Here is a 7,086-nt window from a genome sequence, read left to right as displayed (position 1 = left end):
CACAGTAGTACTTGTTTTGGTATTTGTTTCAGTAGCCATCAATTCTAATATATAAAACAAAATTATAATTGGAACTTATACTACACAGAAAATTAAACCAAATTAACAGAATTAAATTCTATAAAAATAAAAGAAACAAGAATGTAACTTTTATTTTCCAATTAATTTGAAAATAAAATAAAATTTTATTTAAACAAATTAATTCCACACAGAAAATTAAATTCTGTAAAATAAAAGAAATAAAAACTATAACTTTTATTTTTCAATTAATTTGGAAATAAAATAAAATTTTATTTAACCAAAATAATTCCACACAAGAAATTAAATTCTGTAAAAATAAAAGAAATAAAAACTATAACTTTTATTTTTCAATTAATTTGGAAATAAAATAAAATTTTATTTAACCAAATTAATTCCACACAAGAAAATTAATTTCAGTAACACTTCAATAATTAAAATACTGAAACAGAATTTTAATTAATGAAAACTCGGAAAATAATTTCTAAAACCCAAAATTAATTTCTGAAAGAATTCCACAAAAATATATTCTGAATTGTTAATGACACCAGTATCGTACTACTAGTTGTTGTCAAAGAAAAGAGACAGTATATTACTACTATCTGTCAAATAGCATATAATCACTATTTGTTTTTCCAATCAGAATATTATTTTGTAAATCCACAGAAAATAATTTTCTTCCAAAATTATTTACGAAGAATGAAAAAGGAAAACAAACGAAAAATTCTGTAAACAGAATAATTCGAATCTGTCTTAAGATTGTTGGAACAATCTTCTGTGTAAATAAATAAATTGAAATAAATTCAAACAAAATAAATAAATAACATACCGGATTTATTTATCGAACCAAATTAATTAAGACCAAGTCGAGTGTGTGACACTCTGTCCTTAAGACAGATTCGCCCCGCTACGGTACTTACGGTTGAGTGGCGTCTATCTCCCAGGATACAATGATCTTCACAAATTGTAGTAGTACTCCAAACAACAATTTGTTCGGCGAACCAAACCTGTGTTCTAACTCTCTGAATATTATACTAAAACTAATATGAAGAATAAAAACAAATGCAGTATTTTTGGACAGCAAAAAGACCACAAACAGACTGAATTTTTCCCGGGCCTAAACCATTGCTGGAATGTAGTATTTATAGGCAAATATTACTGTCCGAAAAGGTTCCAATTTTGAAAGAACATAAGAGATTTCAAATGAACAGGTGCCAACTTATTCAAACAGTTTTAGCCGTTGCACATAGAATAGAACTTCCTTCCAACAGTTTCTGCCGTTGCACATGGAATAGAACTTCCTTCCAATCAATTTGAAAAACAAAAAACCGTGACAAAGTTCTACACTACACTGTTTGGAATAAATTTTATTAAACTATTTGCATAGTTTAATCAAACCAACAACCTTCACTGTTTGAAATAATTATATTAAACTATTAGATTTAGATTAAACAAATAAATCTAATAGTATAATAGATTTTAATAAAACCTGTTTGGAATATAAATATTAATCTTATTTGACAAACTTTAGGAAACCATTTAAGGAATCCAAAAATTTGAATTTAGATTTAAATTAAATTCCCACAATAATTTTTATTGAAAAAATTCAAATGAATTTTGTCTAAAAATTAATGTTAAACCTGAAAACGATGTCAATTTCCCATTCACTCATAAATGGTTTTGACGTTCCGTCTTCATCGTGTGACTTGCCACGCGGCAAGGAACACTTCACCTCTTCGGACACGCCCCAAAATATTTTAGGGGCCTACTTAATTTTGGGCTCAAAGTCGGCCTAAAATATGCCTTATATAAACCAATTTTCCAACAGTATGGACTTGCGCAATGCACACCAGATATATCCAGTAAGGATTGTAACACATGCCTTAGTGATGCCATCTCAGGTCTCCCAATTTGTTGTGTGGGGAAGCAAGGAGAGCGGTATCTTTTTCCGAGCTGCAATGTCAGGTATGAGTCGTACCTATTTTACAATAATGCCACTGCAACGCCACTACCTTCTCCGGGTCATGCAAGGAATACAGGTAAACTTTAAACAGAAACACAACGCAAGTACCATTCACATGTTTTCCGTTCGACTATCACATACAGGGGTTTAGAGATCAGACTCTTTCATTCTTCGTTACAAAATATTTTATAAGACCAACTCCAATCTTCAGAAAATTCAAAAAATAGAAAGAAATGATTTTTAGTGACAAAATTTGAAAATATCACTAATCAATTTACTTTTAGGGACAATCAATATCATGTCAAAAGGTTAATATTTTAGACGAAAATTTTGGTCCCAAAAGGAAATAGTAATTCGTTACTAAACGTCTAATTTCGTCGCTAAAAATGTAAGCTCAAGTAGAAATTGGACTGAAGTTTGTTGTTGGGCTTCGTGGGTTGACTACCAAGTCCACATTGATGATCCAAACTAGTCAATATTTAGGAATCATCAAGTACTCAATATCTGCAAAAAATTCATGTTTATCAGATATTAATAGACACTTGATCAGAACAAATTTTTGTAAATGGTAACAATAATTTTAAAAATAAATTGTTGACGCAAGGTATCTGATCAAGTGGCTATTGATATCCGATCAACGTGAGTTTTTACAGGGATGAAGTATTCGACGAGCCCTACATATCAAACGATTTGAATCATCAATATGAACTTCATGGTGGGGCCACAGAGGCCTAACATGAAGGTCTAATTGGGAAATTCCAACCGGAGAGAAGCTGATTCCAAAATTATAATATTGACATTTTTGACAGTTAAAACATTTTGTCTCTAAAAAATAATTTTATCACTAAATTGAAAGCCCAATTAGTTATAGTGAGCCCCATTGTGGTAGCAGAACAGGCTTTTGCTAGAGCATGAAATTAGTAATTGTGAAATGAAATACTAAATACAGATCTTTAACAAAACTATTTTTATGGATGCAGGAAAGGGGGGAATCTCATCACAAGTACTGATAGCCGTCATAGTTTCGATAGTGGTGTTTGTATTGCTTTTCATTATGGGTTTCTGCTTCCTAATTAGCAAAGCAAAGAATAAATATGATGCTCCTCAAGAAGATACCAGTAAGCAGGAAAAATAAAAAAGAAACACATGTTTATGTTTGCTCTTGTTTTAACCATTAATCGTTGGAATAATAAATCTTCAAAAAAGTCGTTATTTTTAATTTTTTGCTTGTTCAGCTGGGAATGAAATTACAACAGTTCAATCCCTGCAATATGATTTGATTACAATTCAAGCCGCTACAAACAATTTCTCTGAAGAAAATAAAATTGGTGAAGGTGGCTTTGGTGATGTCTACAAGGTAACCAGTTACATCTGATTCCACTTAGTTTCAAATATGCAAAATACAATCACCCAAAATTTTTGGAACTTGTAAAGATATTATACATTCTCAGGGTACACTTCCTAATGGGCAAGATATAGCTGTAAAAAGGCTATCTCAAAACTCAAGGCAAGGTGGAGAAGAATTCAAGAATGAGGTCGTCTTGGTAGCGAAGCTTCAACACAGAAATCTAGTGAGAATATTGGGATTCTGCTTGGAAGGAGAAGAAAAGATACTCATCTACGAATTTGTGGCTAACAAAAGCCTTGACTACTTTTTGTTTGGTTTGGCATATCTAAACAACAGCACTTCTTTTATTTTTAATTTCACAATAACACATGATTGCCATGAGCACAAACTCAAAAATGTTTATTCTTGGAAACAAGTAATAGAGCATAAATGCTATACAAACATTGAAATATTAGAAATTAATTTCCAATTTTTTTTCAAAAAATAATGAGTTTTGAGGAGCCTATGCCAATTTTCATGCTATTTTATGTTTTCTTGTGCTTAAGTTTGCATTTGGAATTGAATAACAATAAAACATAAATGTGCCAACTATATGTCCTTACTACTAACTTAAATATCCATTATGCTCGTTGTTCAGATCCAGAAAAACAAAAAAAGTTGGATTGGCCAATACGTTACCAGATTGTAAGAGGGATCACTCGAGGAATTCTTTATCTTCATGAAGATTCCCGACTTAGAGTTATTCACCGTGATCTTAAAGCAAGCAATATTCTCTTAGATGAGAATATGAATGCAAAAGTTTCAGATTTTGGCTTAGCAAGAAGTTTTGGTGTAGATTAAACTCAAGCTAACACAGACAGAGTAATTGGAACACAGTAAGTGTTCACACCCCTATATGTGCTCCTTATTTCTATTAGTGCATTCATAATTTCTCCATTGAAAGGTAGAGTTTTCAGCAAAATAAAGAGAAGTAAAAAGATGGGATCCCATTCCTCACTACTTCACAGTGTCATTAATGTTTGCATCAACTACTCATTTATTTAAAAAATCGAGAGGCTTAGGGGTTGGTTGTATGGGTGCGTATAGCAGTAGTAGGGGTATTTTTATACTTCCGAAACTCTTTCGATGCATGCCATCTTCCTGTACTTTTAATTTCATACTGTTAAATAAAATTTTTCTTTGCTGATCAAAAAAAAAAAAAAAAAAAAACTACTCATTTTTTTTTTTTAAAGTATACTAATGGTACTGTGTTTAGTGATTACATGTCACCAGAATATATAATGCACGGTCACTTCTCTGTGAAATCAGACGTATTTGGTTTTGGAGTCTTAGTTCTAGAAATTATAAGTGGCAAGAAGAACAGTAAATTTTGCCATTCAGACTATGCTGACAATCTTCTAAGCTATGTGAGTTAAAATAATAATTCTAATAATTAATTTCTTTCATTGTGAATATTATTAGCTCTACGAGTGATATATCATGAATTATTACAGGCTTGGAAACTCTGGAAGGATGAAAGACCCTTGGAAATGATGGATCCAACACTAGAGGGGTCTTATTCAAGAAATGAAGTCACTAGATGCATTCATATCGGCTTATTATGTGTCCAAGAAGATCCAAATACTAGGCCGTCCATGGCAACAGTATTTCTAATGCTTAATAGTTACTCTGTTACTCTATCATTTCCTCAAAAGCCTGCATTCTTTGCACGTAATGGCATAGGGACGACTACACAAAAACGTCTAGAGTCGTATCAGTCTACAAGTATGTCAATACCATCGTCTGTGAATGAAGTTTCAATTACTGAACTGTACCCCAGATAACTTGATAAGTCTAGGCCAAGGCAAGGTTTAGGAATAGTTCTATGGTATGAAAGAATAAACTTAAAACTTGGCATTCACCCTGGTAGGATTTTTGTAGCCAGTTCACTGTAGCCTCCAAAGTTGGCCCTAGGGAAAGCAGGCAAGGTGACCTTAGGATTTGAATTCTGTCTAGAAAATAAAACTCTCAAATAATTTTTACTCTTATCTCATGTTTGTAGTTTCTTGAAACGAAGTAAAATTGTAAACATTCTATCATAATATCCATTCTCACGTTTAATTCACTAAAAAAAAAAACAATAATAAAATATATATTACAAATAGAATCATCATTTACTATTGTCAAATTATAGTCGTTATATATAGACGTTAAGTATTGACCATTCCATTCTATTCAATTTCATTATAGTGAACCAAAAATATTACATTATAGTATTAATAGTTTAAAAATAAAATTTTATAGAAAAAATTTAAAAATAGTTGAACTAATAAATTATTTAAAAGTAATGGATGGTTGTTTGCAAAATGTATTGGATTGTATATAGAATATTATTGACTATACTAATTACAATTGCCTCTGAAGAAATAAATTTGTTTTAAATTGAAGTTGATCAAATTTTATATTCAATCAGTTACGTCAAAATCTATCGAAAATGCTAATAAGTTAATAATAAAAAATTATATGAAATTGCTTTAAAAATTCAATATATTAATTATTGTGAAAGACAAATTATGATTAATTTACTTACTAATACAATATTTTCAAATTAGATTTATCATCAAATGGTTCAAGTGATTTCCGTGCAAAGCACGGGTTAAAAAATTAGTAATTTTAGTGTTTACATGTGAAAGTAAATTTTGTGTAAATACAAAACAAAAAATAAATAAAAGTGTAGATTCTATTATGTCAAACAATTTATTTATTTATAGAAGGGTGTGTATTATAAATTGGGCAAATTATACCAATAGTCCCTGTATTTTGATCCTTGCGTCATTTTAATCTCTATAATTTTATTTGGCTTGATTTTGACTTAAATTTACAATAATTTTACCTCAATTTAGTCCAATTGATTACAACTGTTAATATTTTTTAATAGAAAATGAACATACAAGTAACATATGTCAAACTTTTTTGGATAAAATTATAAACTTATTCAACTTAGTAAGTTAGCTTTAACCAATTCCATGATCATTTTTCATAAAAATACACTAACGGTATTATTAATTAGATTATAAATTGACATAAAATTTAAAATTAAGAATCAAAGTTGAAACAATTAAAAGTGTAGGGATCAAAATAAGATAATAAACAAAATGTAAGAAATATCGATGTAATTTGCCCTATAAAATTTCTCTAAACAAATATAGAATAAACTCAAATTCAGACTTAGAATGATGTTTTTTTGAATTTTTGAAGGATTCAAAACTCAAATTTATTTTCAAACTTCTAGGCATTCACTTTTCTATCATTGGCACAAATAGAAAAGGTAATAGCTTAAAAACTCAAATTTATTTTCAAACTTCTAGGCATTCACATCAGGTTACACTTCGTCCATTTTCACCTTTAAACAGACTTTCAATATATTTTTATCATATTGTTATAAAAACTAATGATGAATATGATTTTTCGAAAACACAACTGCTTATGTATTTGAAAGAAATAGGATAAATTACGTTTATAGTCCCTGTATTTTGGTCTCTCTGTTACTTTGGTGTCTCTAATTTTAATTGACTCGATTTTGATCATAAATTTATGATTTTATCTCAAGTTAATCAAATTGCTTACAATTTTAGCATTTTTTTTAATAAAAATATGCATATATGTGATACATGTCATGCTTTTCAAGGTAAAATTATAAACCTATTCAATTCAATTAGTTAAGTTCAACCAATTTAGTGATAATTTTCTATCAAAAGCACTAACGCTGTTATCAATT

At 29.7% G+C, this 7,086-nt stretch overlaps 1 pseudogene across 1 annotated transcript; it reads left to right on the top strand.

The window, feature by feature from the left end:
* The first annotated feature begins 1,907 nt into the window (after positions 1–1,907).
* On the top strand, positions 1,908–5,264 carry LOC114294741 (cysteine-rich receptor-like protein kinase 10; annotated as a pseudogene). Its single transcript, XR_014341272.1, has 7 exons — positions 1,908–1,983; positions 2,962–3,099; positions 3,217–3,338; positions 3,433–3,643; positions 3,967–4,204; positions 4,585–4,735; positions 4,823–5,264. The product of XR_014341272.1 is annotated as a cysteine-rich receptor-like protein kinase 10 (transcript).
* Positions 5,265–7,086: the final 1,822 nt, after the last annotated feature.

Source organism: Camellia sinensis, chromosome 9 (assembly GCF_055761805.1).
Source record: "Camellia sinensis isolate YWXY chromosome 9, ASM5576180v1, whole genome shotgun sequence".
NCBI classification, from domain to species: Eukaryota; Viridiplantae; Streptophyta; class Magnoliopsida; order Ericales; family Theaceae; genus Camellia; species Camellia sinensis.
This window is presented reverse-complemented; position numbering and strand designations above follow the sequence as displayed.